Genomic DNA, 20,173 nt, shown 5'->3' with positions numbered 1-20,173 from the left:
CTAATTATCTGCAAAATGTAGGATTGGTTTTGTGCTGTTGAAATTTGTTAATATCCCCCAAAATGCTTTTGGCGTTTTCGTATGCACAGCAGGAAAATCAGTATGGAACGGGAACTAGTTTTTAATAAAACTTGAAAAGCACAGCTTAAGGTCCTTGCTGAGCTGTAAGTGCTGCTGAACTATAAACTTGAAGTTGTAGGCCTCTCAAGCCTACATACTGACTTAAGTAAGAATATATGGAAAAGGCACATGAAAAAGCAATTATAGGAAAAATTGGGTTTAGACTATTGATATTAATTAGGGGTGAATAATGCTGATTTAAAAATTTGACGCTTCAGAAGTGGCAAAGCAAAGCAATCACTAACATGTCTGGAATTCATATTACCTGTCCAAGCAATTTTCTTTCTTCTTCTGTAAGTGCACAGTATTGTTCATTTCAATGAGATATTACAGACAGACAGTAGACACTCAATTCCCCCTTCTTCAGACAACTGGGATTTAAATATCCATTCAGTTCAGTAAATGATACGTCTATCACAAAACTTCTTTTTAACTCTATGTCTACGGTTGAAAACATATGGCTGATATATAATTAATAGGCATTTTACATCCTTCTGAAGAGCAGAAATGTGTACTTATTTTTTTTTTAATTTGTGATACAGACAGTGGATGACTGGCACTGAATATATGTAAAAATGATAGCACTACATGAGGAAGAAAAAAATATCTTTTACAGAGGGTTAGATCAAAGACAATAAAGTTGGTGACATACTGAATATTATTATCTACTTCTGTCTTATATTAAGACTGAGTAGTTTTCTCCATCAATAAAAAATGTTTCCTTGTTATCCACATATCTGGTTTGATTTCATTTTTCTTGAATTACGTTCAGTACCAACACTAGGTGTGTGCTGGCAGTGGTTTGTGAAGAATTATTATCAGTCTGGAGGGTTGTGATCTGCGTGTTGCATTGGGCAGGCATGTTAAACCCAGCTGATGTTTTTGTTCACCTTCAGCATCTATACAAGGGGTGCAGCAGAGTCTGCTGAATGTCCTGAATGGAATTCCTGGAGTTCAATGCTGAAAATATAAATGGAGCATTTAAGTAGCGTAAATTCACTGCAGAAAAGATACGGAAAGACTTAAATCAGTATTTAGTATTAACAATATTAGAATATCCTTTTCTTCCAGGTTCAGTCTTGCAAGATGTGAATATAAGAAGCTATCTTCAACTGAAAAGTCTATAGAAGAGATTTTGGAACAAACAGAAGATCAACAGGATCTAATTGTGAGGAGCGGACGATACTTCTCCAGATGGAACTGAAATGTGAAATTACAGAATTTTAACTTCGGTACCAGGTAAGTAAGTAAGTATTAATACAGTTTTGATGAGAATAAATACAATTTTCTAGGAGCTCAAAGAACAACGTAAGTTAAGATTGTCTGATTAAGGTGCATTTCCAAAAAGCCATATAGAGTATCGCTTACCCAAAAGGTCTTTAAGTGATTAACTTCTTAATAAGTAAATAGGAGAAAACGGGTAGAGTTTAAAGCCTGATTAAAAATAGGAGACAGCGGGCAGGAAAAAAAGTAACGGTTTTCACAAAGAAGAGGTTGCTAATGGAATCATAGAGGATTTGTACAGTCTGTGTATTCATAAATACGTTTTCTAAAGGGTGGAGGATGATTCAGATGGTATTACTGTTTGCAGATAGTATAAAAGTATTCAAGGTTGATAGATCTACAAGGGGCTGTCAAGGCTTGGATAGGATTTTCTATCTGGCTGGGTGACAAAGTGGCATAGGACATTCAGGATATGTTTCTGTTACTTGCAAATATGTATCTAGAGTCATTTTAGGGACTCTCAGACATATTCATAAAAGAGATTGACATATCCATATGAGACTAGCAGAAGTAAGACATGACCTTTACTCTGCTGCAACTTTAGGTGCCTGAAACTGGAAACTGAGCTTCATCTTTAGTGCTCAGTAATGTATCCCTATACTCATGGAGAAAAAAAAACTTCAGTCCTATGAAAAAATGTCTTTCAAAGCATTCAGGTAAGAGGTCTTGGAGTCTATACAAATGCTTCTCTGAAAACATCAGTGGCAGTCAAAACTGCAAATTGGTAAGCATTATTAGCAACGAAAAAGAGGGGAAGCAATCCAAAGGACTCTGCTTCTGCATAAACCTTCTGTATAACGGCAATGTTAAGGACACTGTGTCTGGTATTGGCCATTCCATCTCCAGAAACATATAGGAGAACTGGGAAAGGATTTCAAGGATGACAGAAAGAATGAGTTTAGGTAGTTGAAGACTCAGCCTTGCAAAATCCATGTCAGAAGAGAGATAAGAGAGAAAACTACAAAAACATGAATAATACCTGAATGTGAACTGGGAATAATCACTCGGTATTTCTCACAATACAAGATGCAGAGCACCCAAATGAAACGAACCTTTTAGCTTTAAAATGGAGAAAATACTATCATTTGTGGATTTCACTTCTCCAGGAAACTGTAGTTCTTAAATTAGATTTGCTGGAGGCAACGTGGAGGCAAGTTCTTAAGTCAGTAATAACCAGAGTGTGGGAAGAGGAACTGTAGAAAAAATCTCTTCCTGCATGCCACTGTCTCTGTTTTCCTCTACCAATCACCAGTGCTAGAACCAAGAAACAGAGCTATGGAAAATTTGGCTTAGTCATCACAATAGTGGTATGCTTGATCCCTCCCCTTGATCTGTAGTGCACTTAAGAACCTGCAGTAAGTGTACAGGGTCTCTTCTTCCACATATATACAAATGGAAGCCAAGAATAATATTAAAAAGATCATGTGCTTAGAGAAAGATAAGAGCCCTTCAGGAGCTGCCCCTCAAAAAATTTCATTGTCTCATATTTGTCTATATTAACTTTGAAACAGAACATATGTAATATGACTTGCACTGATAGTCCTGACTGTATACACAGCATAGAATCATCAATAGAGTTAGAGATACCATGGGAAGATGAGAGCTTTTGATCAGTGACAGAAACTTTATACAACCATTCAGGACAGCAGCTATATAAAGGAAACTATCGATGTATGAGTGCATACTGAATTCAAATATGCAGAAATTAATTAAGAAGATAAGGATAATACTACTGTGGGGAGAGAGAGAAAAAGAGGAAAAACAATTCCAAAGGCCAAAATCTTCATGGATTTTAATGAACAGCAATACTAATTATTGATGTAATAGTTCCTGTTTCTGGTTGGATCAGTAAAAATGTTTTAAATTTGCAGACACTGTGCATGCATGTATGTATTTATGCAATCACTTTTTATATATTATTTTGTATTATAAACTTAATTATACATATTATCTCAATATATCTTCTACTAATGGAGATTATACATGGAGTTCTGTATATATGCATAGCTCTATTTTGAAAAAAAAAAACAACTCTTTCTGATATTTCTTTTGTATATTCTTATATAGAACATATAATTTTTCCTTATTTTGCCTAGCCTGAGCAAGGGAAAGATGAGTCAAAGATATAACTGATATCCTTGTGGTTATGTTTGAATCCTCGCAGCAGTGAAGCTTGACATCCCTCCCTAACAGCCAGGAGGACTAACGTGCGGGACTATATGTCTTAACAGGGAAATTACTGCCTCAGACATTTTACAAGAAATAATAAAAGCTCAATAAGAAATGGTGGTAGGGGGAAGAAGGCCAGCAATAAAAAGGTACACCTTGGTACTTCATAAGGATTAATGATTCAGAGAACTGGAAAAAGTCAAGCAGAGTTAGGCATAGCAAACCAAATTAAACTGATGGCAGAAGCTTTTTCAGTCATATCAGAAGGGGAATGCACAGGAGAATCACTGCACATTGAGGATAGAGTAGAAATTAAAGATAATCTAGGTGCGACTCAAAAAAATAAACGAAGACTTCAAGAATAAAAAAAAGCTCAGAATAGGAAAAAATGAGATTGGGTGGAACATGAATTTATTTTTAAAAAATCATGATGATAAACTTGTTATCTTACTCCTTTATTTTAATGTTAACTTGATTTTTGAGATAAAGCAAATGCATTAGTTTCAACCTATCTGTGTTTTAGTCAAGTGTTGGCTACATTACTACGTGGGGAATTATTAGTTAAATTGGAAAAGATAAGGGCAAGTTTCAGGACTGTAATATAAGTAAGGAAGTGTGTAAAAAGGAGATGAGAGTGAGTTAAGTTGAAAGGATTTTTTCTCTCTCTGGAGAAAAGTTACTAGTGGAGTTCCTTTAGGATTGGTCTGGGGATTAATTTTATTTAATATTTTCCTTAATGACCTAGGCAGAAAAAGTAGGAGTGTACTAATTAATTTGCTGATGATACAAAACTGGGAGATGTCACGAATACAGAGGAGGATTGGAATATTATACAGGAAGAATTAAATGACCTTGAAGTCCGGGGTAATAGAAATGGGATGGAATTTAAGGTCATGCTCTGCAAGGTCATGCACTTGGGGACTAATGAAAAGTATCTGCTATGAACTGTAGACTCATCAGTGGGAAATGACAGAGGAAAGCCACCTAGTTCTAACAGTCAATCATAGAATTACTATGAACTAACAGTGCACTTAGACCACAGAAAGGGAAAATGCAATTTAAAGATATATCGAGGAAAGTATTTTTAATGGAGCAAATGGAGTATTCACACCATCGATCAAAATGCTTGTTAGACATCACCTTAAGTTCTGAATATCTGTGGCTACAGTACAAATATATATTTTTTCTTTTATTTTTTAAAACAGGTGCAAAGAGTGAGTAATGTGGTGATCAGAAGGAAGGCTGACTGTCTGAAAAGAAGCTGGACCCAGTAAAACCGGTTGAGAAGGGACACAATTGCTGTCTATAAATTTATGATGAGGTAAACCCATGGGAGAAACAAAAGCTCATGAAATTAAACGATAATTTTGACATGAGAACAAATGGACATAAATTGGCTATGAATACATTTGGACGAGAAGTGTACAGGAGATTTCTAGATACCAGAGCCATCAGTACAGGAGTGTGAGAGTAAACACAGAGCTGGAAAGATTTATTAGCTGGGTTTATGCCACGTAATTCATGTGCTGGCATGTTCTTGAACTTAACTTCTGGTCAGCTCTGTGCTGTCTTCAGGCACTCTTGCTCCATACACCCTTCCTTGGTTTATTATAATTTCTAGCACATTTTTCATTGTACTTGTGGATATATTTTATAACATTTTCTCCTTAATACAGTACCAATACTACACAATATATGTAGTTTGTCTATTCTCTACTCAAACAGCAACAGCACCCCATGTCTTGCATGACCAGAAAAATGGGATGAAAAAGAAAGAAAACTGCCATGTTTCTTTATAACAAATGTGTTATATAACAGCAAAAATTCTTCAATAATAATTAGGTAATACACAAACACCTTGAGTCACATCCACTCAGAAAACACATCCAGAGGTAAAACAAGTTCACTGAAAGACAGACTCTGATTTTTTTTTTTTAACTTTTTCTTTCCATTCAGTATATTTTTACAAATTTTTCATGTTTCTTCAGTCCCAAACAATTTTCAGGATGGCCCGTCATGATTGCTACTAAATTCTTATGTTCATCTGTTTCTTCTCAGAAAAGAATTGCACTTGCAATAATGATAGGATTATTTATTTGTTTGTTTGTTTATTTTGTGTGGACTACAAACTTTGATATTCTATAACAAAAAGCTCTTTTTTCCTCTCAAAATATAAATATTCTCTTTTCTTAGGCAGACCACAATTGTTAGGTTATAAATCTGCAGTTTTATGTCACTGCTTTCAACAAGAACAATGTGGGGAGGAGGAGGGGGGCTAGAACTCAGTTTTCTCTCTGTTGAGTGACATGGCTTAATCATAATGAATGGAAATAGTCCCAAGGTTATGTACTGTATTTGTGCTGTAAAATCAAAACAGTCATATTGTGCCTTTAATGCTGTCTCAAATGGATATTCTCATTATTGCGTTCTGAGAAATTCTGTACCCTAGTATGTCTCAAATCTCATTCTAATCATTACAAATTAACAATACAGAGGTTGAACAGCAGCAGCAGCATACTCTGATACCAAGTAAATAATGGCAACCTTGTGTTTCCCAGGAGAAGGGCCTCACTTTCCAATAAACCAGTGATTTGAGCAGGTTTCTCACTATCTGATTGAGATGTTACAACTATTAAAAGTTCAAGATTATCTGCATCTAACAGATATTGAATTACAACACTTACTCTGTATAACCAACAGCTTATTCCTTTTTGTCATGTGCTGTTGTGTTGTGTTTCATCAACTTCAGAGACAATGATGCAAAATAATGCAATGTGACACCATGAAATACAATAAGATGTGACATAACACATTAGAAATTTAAAGAATGAAAAGCTTCAGTCAATTCAGGAAACAGGAACCCTGTCCAAATTTATTGTGACAAGTAAGAACAGTGCAAACACTAAACACTGTTTTCAAACCAGAGGGCACCATTGTTTTCTGACCACCCAAATTGCTCGCAGATACTGCCGTCATCTTTATTTTTAGTTTGATTTAATATGCACGAGGCTGGGAGCTTTCTCAGTTTGGGTTGTGATTTTGTTGTTTTGGGGTTTTCCTCTCCCCTTCGCCTAGCCTGGCATTAGTATTTAAATATCTAAATTGGCATCCAAATGACTTGGAGTGATTGTCGGAAACTTTCCATTCCAAACAAACCTCTATCTTGACATTTCACAATGTACTTCCAAGGATTTTGTAAAAATCCAATTCTATGAACACAGGCTCAAAATAGGTGAACAAAAAAGCATCTGTGTTAGCAGAAAAGAAGCATTTTCAGTCCATATCTAGGGTATGCTAATTGAAAATGTAGAAACAGGCTGCTTTCCTGTAGAGTACTAAAATGAGTTGGAATATGAAACAACTCTCTTAAATCTGACTACTCCAGACTTTTCTTCCTCACATTTTCACTGTCTTCTATTCATATCTGTCGGGTGATATTTAGGTCTGCGTTAATGGATTAAAGGCCACATTGATCTCAGTTGGAAAATATGAGTTGCTGTCGCTGATCACCCTATGCTATTGCCAAAGCCTTCTCCTTTGCTAGTAAAGTCAAATTCTATTGAAGTCTATCCCAAATAGTCATCTGTATAAACAATGATATGTGATTCTAAACTTCAAGCACATTTTCTGACCAGCTGTACTAACCATTTTTATGTATGTTTCATTTAAGGGCAGCAATACCATGCCGTGAAGTCAGACAATGAAGAGATTAAAACTATTTTTGTAGAGCCAATTTAGGGCCTGGATGGCTCATTTGATCGGACACTGGCCTTTCATCACAGGGAAAAGCAGTTCATATCTAGCCTTGGCTGTTTTGTTCAGAAGTAATCTTTATGGGATGCTTATAAAATGAGTACAGAGATTCTTGGTTTACTTGTCAGCATAGTGAAGAAGAATAGGGAGCTGCCAGCTGGTATATATGCACGTGAAAATTAAGTCTCCTGAAAAGGATTTTAAGAAGTGCAAAGCTCGTATAAGCACCTCGCTAAATGAATAACAGACAGGTGACTGCTAAATATCCCACATCTTCCCCAGCAAATCAAACATTAAGCAGTACAGCAAATCCTCCTAAATCAATAAGTGCAATAAAAATCTCTGTGGAGATTTATTTTTTTGTGCACTAAAGGATAAAATCCAGTGTTCGTTGAGATGAATGAAGAAATAAATGAATTAAATGTATGAACTCATGTGCTACTACTGCCAATTTAAAATAATAATAATAATAATGATTTTGGGACAGATCCTTTGATGAATGACACCTCTGGTTAGCTCCAGTAGATGAGTTCTGTGATAAATCAGATAGTAATAGGCAATATTATTTTCCAAAGCTGAAACTGTCATTAACTGAGTTCGTTAACTAATTAATTAATTATCTGTCTGGGAAAAAAAAAAAAAAGATTCACCTACTTTTTAACATGAATTAGGATCTAAATGGGTTATTACAGGAAAAATGAGTTCTGAAATGAATGTAAGGCTGCTTAGATTTCTCAGCTTCAGTGCCCGTGAAATTCTGATGTGATTTAAAGCCAGCTTTTAATGTATTGAGATAACTAGGCACAATTCTTTTAAAATGTGGCCTGTAAGTGTTATTGGCTATTTAATTACTCACAATCATATGATCACAATACCAAATTTTCAGTACAGCCAGGGAAACATTTCAGAGGAGAACAGTCTTCCAAGTTTCCATGTTTTATAACTGTAGTCAAAGAGCAACTTAATTTGTGTTTTCAAAATCTGGCTAGAATGCAGATTTCTTTTTGCTCCTTATAATTCAATGAATATGACAAGCTTAGCAAGTTAGAACTGAGTAGCAAAAATTGATAAGCTTTCCATGAGTTAACTGCTAGATGATTCATTAAAAATAATATTTCCTTTAAAAATGCAATAACTTAGTTTGTAGTTTTATGAAGTAGCCAAATTATTGTCAGCCAGTGAGATTTTTTATATATCTATAGGGTCATTTCTATGCAAACATACATAAAGAGGTATGTAGGTAACGTGTATAATGTATACTCAGCTTTAGCTGGTGACTGAAGAAGGCTTCAACAGGTTTCTGGGGCTGCATCTTTTAACCCACCCTACAGCATGTGTGCAGACACACCACAAAGAAACCTCTGCTGTACCTGTGTACTGCTTATTCCATGCTCATCAGAGCAGAGGAACAAAGAGCAATTTGCAACTGGCATAGCCTACTGCTTATATATTGTAATTTATGAATTCAACAGTGAGTAAAACGGATGTGTATTCCCTATTCTTGCTGATTCCAAGTGCAAGTTCCTTTGTAATACCCTGCCAGTTGAATGAAAATGATGGTTTTTGGGAGGAGGAGATATGCCCATTTATTCCTTGGTTTCTCAGCTACAGCTGCCAAGAAGAGAACAAATTGTAGTGGTGTGTTCTGCGATATGGACATCTGCCCAGTGAATCTGGATAAGCCCACCAGCATGTTCTGTTTAAGTCACCAGACAGCCATCAGATGGCAATGACTTTCAGTCACCAATGACCTGTCCACATTTGAACCTGTGGCCCAGAGGTGGAAGGTTTTGTATAACTCAGTGCTTCCCTGAGCTCACCAGTTCATGCTTTGATAAATGCAGTTAGAAAGGAATAAAAATATTCTTTAGACGATACTGACTATATGCAGACTCCTGAATCAGTTTTTCCACTGTTTTCTGCAGCTTCAGTGCCATAAGCACAAATATAACTTCAAGTACAGCCAGTATTGAAATGATTTACACCAGCTGTTGGTAGAAACTAGTGAAATATACACAGGTTGATGGATGGATGGATCGATAGATTGATCTTTTCCATTGAGTACCTTCTAACCATTGGCTTTTGGAAAAAGCTGTCTTGCAATTTGTAAGGCTCATTAGATGACACAGAGCTGGCTGTTGCATAGGATGGACGATCGGTTTCTTAGTACTTGCCTGTGCAAGAGTTAGAACTAGAGCAGGAAAGGTGTATGAGTTATGTGGGATTTTGAAGTGAAATGAGAAGCGTTGTCTACATATGCATCAAAATAAACATGGATCACTTGTTCTGAAAGCAGCAAAAATGCTGATAAAAGAGCTGATCTGGTCCACAAAGCTAAACACTACTTCTATGAGTGTTGTTTTGACATATTCATGTATTTTTAGTATCAGCTTGAAATCATAAAGTGATTGTGAAATGTCGCCAATATTAAAAGCAATGCTAAAATCGCTGATTTTTAGGAATGCATTTTAAATTCAAATTCAAAGAATTGAGTGTTTTTTTCCTCTTATCCATTCAAGAATTAAAACTTCCAAACAGGAATTCAGATGTTAGGAAACTGAGCTTCTTCTCTCCCAGACCGAACAGCCAGGGGTTCTGAGAAAGCAACATGCAACCCCTAGCACTTCTCGAAGTGTATCATTGTAATGTCTATAGCTGTGTAATGTGTAATGCCCACAAAGGCAAACAACCTCTTGACCTTACACTTTCGTTGACTGCTAAAAGGTTATATGCTGCTGAGGCTGTAATTTGCCATATCACTGATTCATATGTGCAGCATGCAAGGCAAAGTTGCTCAACAGGGGAGAAAGAAAAGAATAAAAATAAAGAAATTCTAAATTGGGAAAATACCCACCCTATTTTTTTAATTCTTTTCGTGTTAAAATTCTCAGTTAGGACTCAGCATCCTGGGGGACGCTGGGAACTGAGAGTTTGATCAAAAATACTTTAAATTCATGTTGTGTTATTTTGTGTTGACAAGGTGGTTTTTAAGCATTTAAGCTTTTTCACAGTCTCATGTGAGTGCTCTGCCTTGGTATATACAAAGAAAGGCAAAATAAAAATCAGATAATAACTGATCTTTGCCGTAGCGTCCAGATTAAGAACCGTGTTCTGTGCAGAAGTGATGGGCGTGTAAGCCCTTCGTATCAGGAGATCTGTCTGGCACTCATCAGGCAGTGTTACTTGATCACAGCTGGATAAAAATGCACACCCAGGGCAAATCTGTAAACACCAGCTTAATCTGCATGGGAAAAGTTACTGTCATCTCCTCCGACAGAAAAAGCCTCCAGGACACATTCCAGCAGTAACAGTCACCAGTTTGTTACAAACGTTGTCAGATTTAGACACAAAGCCATTATAGATGTCAAAAAGCTACAGCTGGAAAAATAAATGTATTGCTGTTTAGGTATTTTATTAAAAAAAAAAAAAATGAGGAAAGTCAGTAGTTTTATCAGTGTGACCAAAGGAAGGTATAGAGAGAGGAGGTGGGTATCCGTATCATACGGTCCTAGCTAACAAGCTGTGGCTTAGACTGCATTTCACATTTCTCTAAGAAAGCTTCTTTTTCATATATCAAAACACCTTAAAGAGATTTTTCTTTTGGCAAGGGGCTGTAATTTGGGTAACGTTCTGCAGGAATCTTCTGCCTGTACCTACTTTTGGCTTTTTATGCCTCTGTCAATGGTCATATTTGCAATTGCAAGACCAGAGCCCATTACACTTGTAATCAGCCCTGGAAAACACCTCGAATCACTTAATCATCAGAATAGCTATAAAATAATGGGGGGAAAAAGGCTTTAATCAACTCTAGACAGTTTATCTAAAATAATGTAGTTATAGATTCATATCTTGGTTGTCTTTTTCAAGCAGATATTCCCATTTCCTTCATAGAGGTTAGGCGCATGTGCAAAAAAAAGCAGGGCTTTGGGACCTGATTCTTCTATCCAGGATTGGCAATGGGAAGCTTTCATTTAAATTTAACGTGAGCTGGACCAGAGTCCCCAAAGTGAAAACCCTAATGCTACAAATTCCCTTTCCAACCTTGTATCTTCCCTTCTACCCACCCATGCCCACACTCATGCATAACAGGGATGCAGAATTGCTGGTTTCTGCAATGTGTTAAATAGGAAGAAAGGGAACATTCAGAAGAAAACTAGGTGTTTGGGGCTTTCTTCAACCCAAGATTAATGTCAAGAGATTTTTCTTAGCATTAGTGTCAGTGCTAGCCAGAAAAAATGATCCCATTAAAGGGCCCCTCATGAATAATTCATGAGCCCCAATTTAGTGTTAGTACTGAGGGTGAGAAATAAACAGGTGATAGAGTTTGTAGAGAAACCATTGCACTTGGTATGGCATTTTGGTGTTATTAATACTGGTTGCTTTTTTTTTTTTTACATCTGTATGTGTCTTTGGGGGGGGGGGGGGGGGGGGGTGGGAAGCATGACATGATTTTAAAGCTGTTCAGCTTTGAATCAAAGATCTATGTGGTCTGTATTTCCAAATCATTAGTGATGAGCTATTCCTCCTAAGTGCATTAAAGTAGAAAGCTCCATAGACGTGCCAGTAATTTAGAGGCTGTGTTTGGCAACAGGATTCCTCACTTCTTTGCTGTTCTCTTCTAAGTCCATTGTGAGTATAAAAGAATAGTTACTGAATGTAGCAATTAAGGGAGTTTTTTCCTCCTCAAATTAAAAGTTACATTTTTGCAATAATTGCAGTAGTTGAATAATTTATGTCCATTTAAATGGAATAGCACTTAGCACTGATGTTTACTGAAAACCCTTTTGTGTTTAATGTAAAAAAGTGACGACAAAAATGGTATAGGAGAAGGCCTGTGAGTATGAGATTATTACTGTGCCTGGGCAAATTGTCAGACTTCAAACTGCAATTGATTTATTTAAATTATAGCACCAGTAGGTGTATTCCAGACAAATGAGAGTTACTGGAGATGATGCTGGGGATGGCTGAGTCACTGTCGGCACAGTCACACAGGAGGGTCCTGGTACGGCTGCAGTAAGGAGACCTCAAATTCAGCCTGCTCAACATGTGTTAAGAAAACCAAAAAGAGAAGAGGTGCACAAAGCTAAAGATGTGTAGGTGGATGAATGCTGTGTACTTTCCCTTGTAAGACCTGGCACAATAATATCTTTGCGTCTGTGTTGTGCCATTTCTCTGTCTCTCTCCTTCTGAGCAAGCTAATCACAGGGAATTGGCTATCAGCCACTCAGTGGTTTTGTTTTATGCTATATATTTTGCAGTTCTTACTTTTAGTTAGAAACACCAGCAGAGAGAGGAACTTTAAATCGTTGACATCTCTGAAAGTATAAAATGAGAGACAGCTGGGCCTTGTTTCCATCTTTCCATACGCATGTTTGCATCCAGCCATAGGATATTATTCTGAATTGCGTCGGTTTAATTCTGTTGCTACTTTCAAGTTGCAAGGAAAGCAAGTGAGTTCAGCATCAGGCCTCCTGGGTTTATTCTGATAAATATTTACTGAAGATTGAATTCTACCAAAATGCCACTAGAATTTTACTCTAAATAAAAATTATGTCATTGGACTTGTGGCCTCTATTGCCAAGATCTGTGAGCTGTCAATCCCAGATGCTCATTCCCATGCAGTGGCTACAGTTTGCATGGTTGAGCTGGTTTAATCCAAAACTAGGATGTCTCCACCAGTGAGTGATTGGCCTAGAGGCATGAAGTGACAGGACAGTACTTCAAAATTAATTTACTTAAGTGATGTTGCTGGTCTTTCTAGAGTGGTCACCTCTGTGGGACATTGGTTTTATAAGCTAAATGCACATTTCTCAGTGTATAATAATCACTATCCCCTTAAGCCCCATAGGGCGACATAAATCTGCTTTAAAAAAATTCTGTACTGACATGTCCATGCATGTGATAGTTCAAGTTCCTATTGTAAATACAGCATCAACTCTCCAATTTCTATTCTCTACAACAATACTAATATAACCAGTCTGTAGTTAAATAAGTTTTTTTATAACCATGTCAAAAGTTGGACAAATCAATTTTTCTCTGCTTTGAAATGCCTGTTTTACCCACAAATGGGATAAAAAATAAGTAAAATGCAATCTTGTGATCCAGATAGTAAGGTGAGTAATGATATAGCACACAGAGAATAGGTTTAAAGCACCAGGCTGAAATATGTTAACCTCATATTAAAATTCTGTACCCCAATCAGACAGTGCCCAGTTGTAGAAGGTACGGCCTCATGCTGATGCTGAGAGATGGTTTTCTTTTTACCTGTGCTCTTCAAGTTGCCTTTGGGATACAGGTCACTGCTCTGCCGAAGTAAGGATAGGGATTCCTCTCTCTTCTCTAGGCTTTAAGGGATTCTTCTGCTGCTACAATCTTGCAGCCTCAAACTTATGTGGGGATCTAGCCTGTGGATTTGCTGAGAAGCTAAAACCATGAGAAGAACACACAATTGTCCTTCCGTGCCACGCTATTGCTAGTCCTCACAGGGTTCGTGCCTTTATCCAAGGAAAAAGTGAGGAATAAGCATGGTCAAAGAGGCTGGTTGCTTCCTTCCTTCCTTCCTCAAAGTGAGTACAAGATCTTGCAAGAAGGAAATAGGGATGATACAGATTTCATCCTGAGAATGATCTGTCTTCATCCCTCCCTTCAAGACATTGCAGGCTGCTGGGAAAGTATTTTCTTCTTTCTCTGATAAAATGTCATTCCCAAGAAGCAGGAATGACATTCAGACATATCAGCATTTGGTCATACCTTTCACTTCTATAGGATGACTTTAAAACCCAGTTGGGCAAACTATGTGAATGTAAATATACATTCACTTCTTTATGTAGGTAATAGTTATGTAGGCTGTATGTTGCATGTGTTTTTCAGGTATCAGAAACATGCACTTTGGCAGGTTTGGGAGTGTCTGCTTTTTCCGTTGCAGTTTTTGAGGTGCAACATAAGTATTGTTCTGCAAAAATGCTCCTACCTTGGATTATGCTTGGCACCAATTTACATTATAATATTACTGACACTGCCATTTAATTTGCCTACTTGCCTATGGTCTAACAGTAGGTAATTTACAAACCTTTAACAATGTTCAGCTTTCCTAAATGGTAGGGAGAACTGCAATTACACTTAAAATGCACTGGTGCACTATGTGTCAGCAAAAAAAGGACCTACAAAAGACATAATTACAATGTAATTGCCTACAAGTTCATGAAGTAAACATACATTATTAGAAGGCACTCATCTATTCAATTTAAGTGACATTACAGATAACATATTGCATAAATAGGAAGCCATTTTGTGACTAGTTAGTATAATAATAGGAGTTGAAATTAAAACGTGGTATATGTATTCCTAAGAGCACTTCAAGCTTGGCATCTGCTCTATAGTGGCTTGCATTATGCTCCATTTCCAGTTTTAAGCATTTGAATATTCTCTAAAGAGGTACACCAATAAATAATGACACTACTAGGTAATTCTCTTTAAAAAAAAAAAAAAAGAAGACGAAAGAAAAACATGTTTCAAGCAATGTTTAGGTTGCCCCAAGACCAATTTTTACCCAATGAAAATTTCAGAAGTAGGAAATGGTCAGCGATGACAGGGAAAATTTTCAGGAGTTGTTTTGGATGAGTAAAATTGGCCAAAACTATGCAAAAAGCACTATTTACTTCATTTTTGCTTATACAAACATCACTGTAACAAAAACAGTATTACTGAACTCCGTACTCCATTACATATGTACATTGCAAAGTAACCAGCAAAGATACAGCATTAGCATCCTTTTGCTTCTGATTGGTAAAGCCTGGGTGCTTACGGGGGACAGCGGTCATCCCACATTGCACCAGGCAAAGAATCTATGGTGTCCGCAGTCTTTGGTCTTGGAGGACAAAACTGCACCCTGAACTGCATGACTGCTCTAGATCAAATTCACTCTTAACTTGTCCCCTTGTATCAGACGATTTCTGGCAAGTAACCAGTTTATTCTCATGAAATCTCAGGAACACCCATTCCTCACCTGATGACACCATATCCTCCAGCATCTTGTGCAAAAATAGACATTTTCTTGTTAATACCACTTGGTAAACGAAGGGTGTGTACTTCAGCTCCTGAATGGGAGGTTGAGTATCAGGAAATACTTTTCAGAAGGAGTGGTGGTGCACTGGCACAGGCTGCCCAGGGAATTGGTGGAGTCACCATCCCTGCAGGTGTTCAAGAACCATAGAAATGTGGTACTGAGGGATGTGGTCAGTGGGCAATATTGGTGGGAGGGAAACGGCTGGACTAGATGATCTTAGAGGTCTTTTCCGACCTTCATGATTCCGTGATTCTTCATGAAGTGCAGCTGCCTGGGAGGAACATCAGGCTCTGTCTCAGCAAGGAGGTAGAGCTAGAATGGTGAGACTGGGACCTATATCCATACTAAAAGCAAAGCTGTCTCTTTAAATTATACTTGTGCTGTTAAGGACCTAATTAATATGTGGGTGTCGTTGTTGTTGTTGTTTTAAAAGCTTTGTTTTTAATGTTTCTTTTTAATTATTAATCTCTTTCACTGTTCTTCCAGTGAAAAGTACAGAGTACAGTTCACTTTGAACATCAGGCAAATATCTGGAGGCTGCTGGCGCCAGCAATGTAGTGTTTTACTTTTCTTGTATTACCTTATAAGCAGTCTGACACAGTATAGGTCCAGAGTGGATTGTTTGTTTATAATTTGCTCGTAGCAGCGCTCCTCGCCAAGTTTTACAAACTACATGATATCAGGGATTTCTGCTTGGGATTCCACTCTGCTGAACATAGCTCAGGGTTTGTTTTTGTTGGGTTTATTTTTTTGTTGTTGTTATTTTTCTTTGTCTGATTTGTTTTTAACCTCTTTGTATAGATAAATATAATAGAGGATTACAAGCTTGTTAAGTATTTCCTTTTGGAAAGCATTGTCTGATACTTGATATTGTACCAGGGCTCAAACTAAATTGGTTTAATTCCTTGTACCTGCTGTGTAGTTAGATGAGATCAACTAGACAGACCTTTCCCATTGGTTAAAGGTCAAAAATAGCCTAAAGACACGTTGTTTACAGCACATCATGTTGAGAAATACACTTTTCATAGAAAGCATGACCATATTATCATTAGTGGTGATAAAAAGCTTAAACAGCTCTGTGGATATAATTACAGAGGATTATTTTTAATCACAAATCTATTTCAAGGAACAGTAGAAGAATAAAATTCACCAGAGAATAATTTCGTTATTAATTTGCAATCATTATTACTGGATCATAGAAAACATTGTTTTATTTTCCAGTATTAGGATACATTTTAGAAACTCCAGACACTTCTGAATGAACAAGAGTCATGTCTTTATGACATTTATATAAATATAAATAACTTCGCTAGTGTCTGGCCCTATGCAAAGTTATGATGGAGCCCCTGATGACTGAAATGATGAATGACATTGTTTTGTGTTTGTTTCTTTGTTTCTTTTAATTATTGTAGGATGCCAAGATGGAAACTCATTCCTTTATTTCAGCATTTCAAATTATTTCTCTTGAAAAATATTTAAATTATTTCTAAGTTTTTAGATTTTTTTTAATTACTTTTGTAAATATTTTGAAGTCTTTGACTTGTAGAACTGAATAAGAAATGAAGATTAACTGCATCTTCTCAAAGAGTATGAGATTTTTAAAAGCTCAAGTTAAAAAACAGGGAAGATTGCGAAATGCAAAGACAGGGTTCCTGTCTGGGTATCTGCATTATGCTGTTTGCATGATGGCTTGAATATTACGCTGACCTAGTTTGGATTCGGTGGTTTCTGAAATATTGATAGCATCATATCTTCAGACACTGCTATTACTATTTGCATTTTTTTAGGAATAGTTTTCAATATTCCTTGCTAGCTATTGTAAACTTACTTATAAAAATACACAGCAAGAACTTTAGCATTGGATTCTTAATTTAGTAAGCATAGTTAAGAGGAAAACGTTTTTATATTTACTATGAAAGAGGATTATGACAGATTTTCCACTTTCTTTTTCACTTGAGCATAAATCTTATATTTTACTTCAAAGTGGTTTATACGGGCCTAGCAAAGCAAATGAGAATCATCTTGACTCATTCAGGCTGGAAAATGGTGTTGGTTTTTACTTAGCTTCAGTGACTCGTGTTGTCATTTTCAAAACAAGAACTCTTGTCCATTGGTAGGTGACTACTTCATCAACTTGGCTTTTCACTGGCATAGAAGAACCAGAAAATGAACCTGGCACTAGAAGCCTGTGTTTCTTCTGCAGCTGGGAAAGCGGTGGGCCTCTCCAGAGCAAGATTCACCAAAGGTAAATTGTTATAGGATTTTTCTGCAGGGAAAAGGGCTGCTAGAATGGACCATGCCAAAGTATGTTACTGGTGGAGTGACAGGTAAATTGATAAGATATAAAAACATGATACAAAAAAGAAGGTTCTTCAGTGAGGTATGAGTCATATGGTAGATAGCATATAAATGATAAGCATGACAGATGATAACCTGTACTGCCAAGTGCAACCTCTGAAGTAAAAATGGGCACACATTTCTCAAAAAAAATACAGCCATTGTTCTGTGGTGTTGACATCCTCCTAATAGTCATATCTGTTCACAGAAGTCATATCTGAGAAAAGAAAATAACATTTTTGTTTTACATGGCTTGACATCTTCAGAAGACTCAACAGGGGAAGATTTGGTAATTCTAAAATTTACAGCACTGTATAATTAAAGCACTGAAGAGGTGGAAAAAACCCAACTGTATAATGATTAAGAATGACTTTCAGACATTTGTGATGACACATCTGCCTCTTATATGAATTTCCCCAAGTTTTCATAAAAGAAGTGTACTGCAGCCTTGAAAAGCCTGATTTTATTACAGATCATTGTCATCACTTCTGAGCTGCTTTTAGGAGAGCTCTTAACTCTAGGGATCTCCAGCCAGCTACTTGACAAAACACCCCTCACATGTTGACTTTCAAGGTGCTTTGGCAAACCATAATTGGCTAATTTTGAAGTGCTTTTATTGGTATTGGAAACTACCAGTGTTGTGACATATAGAACCAACTTCAATAGTAATGTCAGATTTTATATAATGTTTGAATTAAGCACTATTGTTCTTAATTATTCTTGGTTAACCATTTTAAATGATCACATAACAAGAAAAAAAGGAGTTATATATTTTATAAGAGTTCTTAAATGGGATGAGTGGATCTTAAACATTCAGCAGGTGGAGAGTATGTGTCTAATGTGGACAGCAGAGTCCATGTTTGTATTTTATATGACAAGAAGCAGCAACTTGTTAATTAAGTAAATATTGTAGTAAGTATGGCTCTGACATCCACTCGAAGCTTATAACTCCCCAGGGAACTGATGCTTAATTTGTGGCCGTGATAATAACAACCTAATGAACTTCCCATCTTACTGGATAGCTTAATAAACTTCAAAGAAAACAAAACAAGAATCTATGAGTAAAAGTACATCCTTAGCTTTTCATAAAACAAAATGAGCATGAGTCGAGGCCCAGCATGGCTTCCAAAGTTAAAGCTACCAACTACAAAGCAAATGTATGCAGAGAAATGTACAACAAAAGACATAGCTTTTAAACCTCCAGTTGAGTTTCCATAAATGTTGCTTACAAAAGCTACCATTCTCTATGTTAACAAAAAGTTGTGGATATGTTCTTCACTAAATCCTCTTTTCCCATATAATCCACCTTGTGCACTTTATCTCAAGTGTGTTTTATCTGATCTAATCCCAGGCTCATTCATTCTCAGATAGAAGCAACAGGATTATTTCACACTTAAACTGAGCCCAATCTTTCTGTGTGTCCATAAGAGGACACCTGGGTAATGAGAAATTATCTATGGAACAAAAGATTAAGCAGGTGCTAGGAAAAAAAAATAATTCTTTCAAGTATGGCAATTTTTTAAGGAAAATATAAAACATTTCATTGAGAAGAATGTTCATAGGAGGCACTACATTTTAAAATACATGATCTTATGCCATACTTAGTACCAATATTACTTGGGATGAGTTATATCAGAACAAACAAAAAAAATCTGTTTCTATCACTAAAGCAACTTTGATTTTCCTGGGATTAATTTGAATTTCCGTGGGTTTTAATCAGGTCATAGAGACAAGTTCATATCCAGACATATTTTATTTTCCTTACTCTACCAGCCCTTAGCTTAAAACACTTTCAGTTTCTGGGACAGGGTGGCAGAGAGGCTTCAGGACTTTGCCTGTGCATCCTCTTTGGCTCTTAGAGACCTCAAGATTACCTCAAATAATGTCTATTGTTTCTAGCATATACAAGACTCTCGATGCTGGATGTGAAGGCAGAGAAACAATTTACTGTTTTAAAACAAAGAGCCTGTTCCTCAGGAGACATAGACTGGTAAAGTATGTCATTATTTTCCAATCATTCCCTCCTTCCCTTTTGTCATCAGCCTCCTCCTGGACCAGTGTATAACAGCAGAGAATTTGTCCCTTAATTCTGTAGGCACAGTGAGACTGTGGACTGATGATTTGACTTTCTGAGTGGTAGTCCTTTGAGTTTTCTTCTCTCTAAAGAAATGCAACAGAAGTACAGTATGTAAATAGTTTCACAGGATTCAAATGAGTACATTACTGAATTATTACACTAGAGATTGAAAACAGATACATGTTACAGAGGAAAAGAAAAACCCAACAAAATCCTCAGATCTCAGGACACAGATTAATTTGCTGAACTGGCTAATAGGGAAGAAAAGTCCAGTAGCTTGTAACAAAGTGTAGGTTTGGCAGTTTTTTCCTTTGTAATATCTGGTACTGTGCGATGTCAATCACAGAATGAAAGATTGAGTAGTCAAG

At 36.7% G+C, this 20,173-nt stretch overlaps 1 long non-coding RNA gene and 1 other non-coding gene across 5 annotated transcripts in view; one reads left to right on the top strand and one right to left on the bottom strand.

Moving 5' to 3' along the window:
- The first annotated feature begins 1,322 nt into the window (after nt 1–1,322).
- The window catches only part of LOC101748762, a 66,966-nt gene continuing 48,115 nt past the window's right edge, over nt 1,323–20,173 (top strand). For 2 of the 4 annotated variants that reach the window (XR_003076707.2, XR_005862112.1), the window contains exons 1-5: nt 1,323–1,359; nt 1,949–2,060; nt 4,779–4,894; nt 17,509–17,636; nt 19,628–19,723. This is a non-coding gene — a long non-coding RNA (uncharacterized LOC101748762). The remainder of the gene's footprint in view (nt 1,360–1,948; nt 2,061–4,778; nt 4,895–17,508; nt 17,637–19,627; nt 19,724–20,173) is intronic. The other 2 variants (XR_006930840.1, XR_005862114.1) reach the window with 2 other exon arrangements.
- The window catches only part of LOC107054107, a 186,825-nt gene continuing 186,372 nt past the window's right edge, over nt 19,721–20,173 (bottom strand). Inside the window, exon 11 of the transcript XR_006930838.1 lies at nt 19,721–19,888. This is a non-coding gene — a transcript (uncharacterized LOC107054107). The remainder of the gene's footprint in view (nt 19,889–20,173) is intronic.

The sequence above is a fragment of the Gallus gallus genome, chromosome 9, assembly GCF_016699485.2.
Source record: "Gallus gallus isolate bGalGal1 chromosome 9, bGalGal1.mat.broiler.GRCg7b, whole genome shotgun sequence".
Taxonomy (NCBI): Eukaryota; Metazoa; Chordata; class Aves; order Galliformes; family Phasianidae; genus Gallus; species Gallus gallus.
The sequence above is the reverse complement of the archived record's forward strand: the minus strand, read 5'-3'. Positions and strand labels throughout refer to the sequence as shown.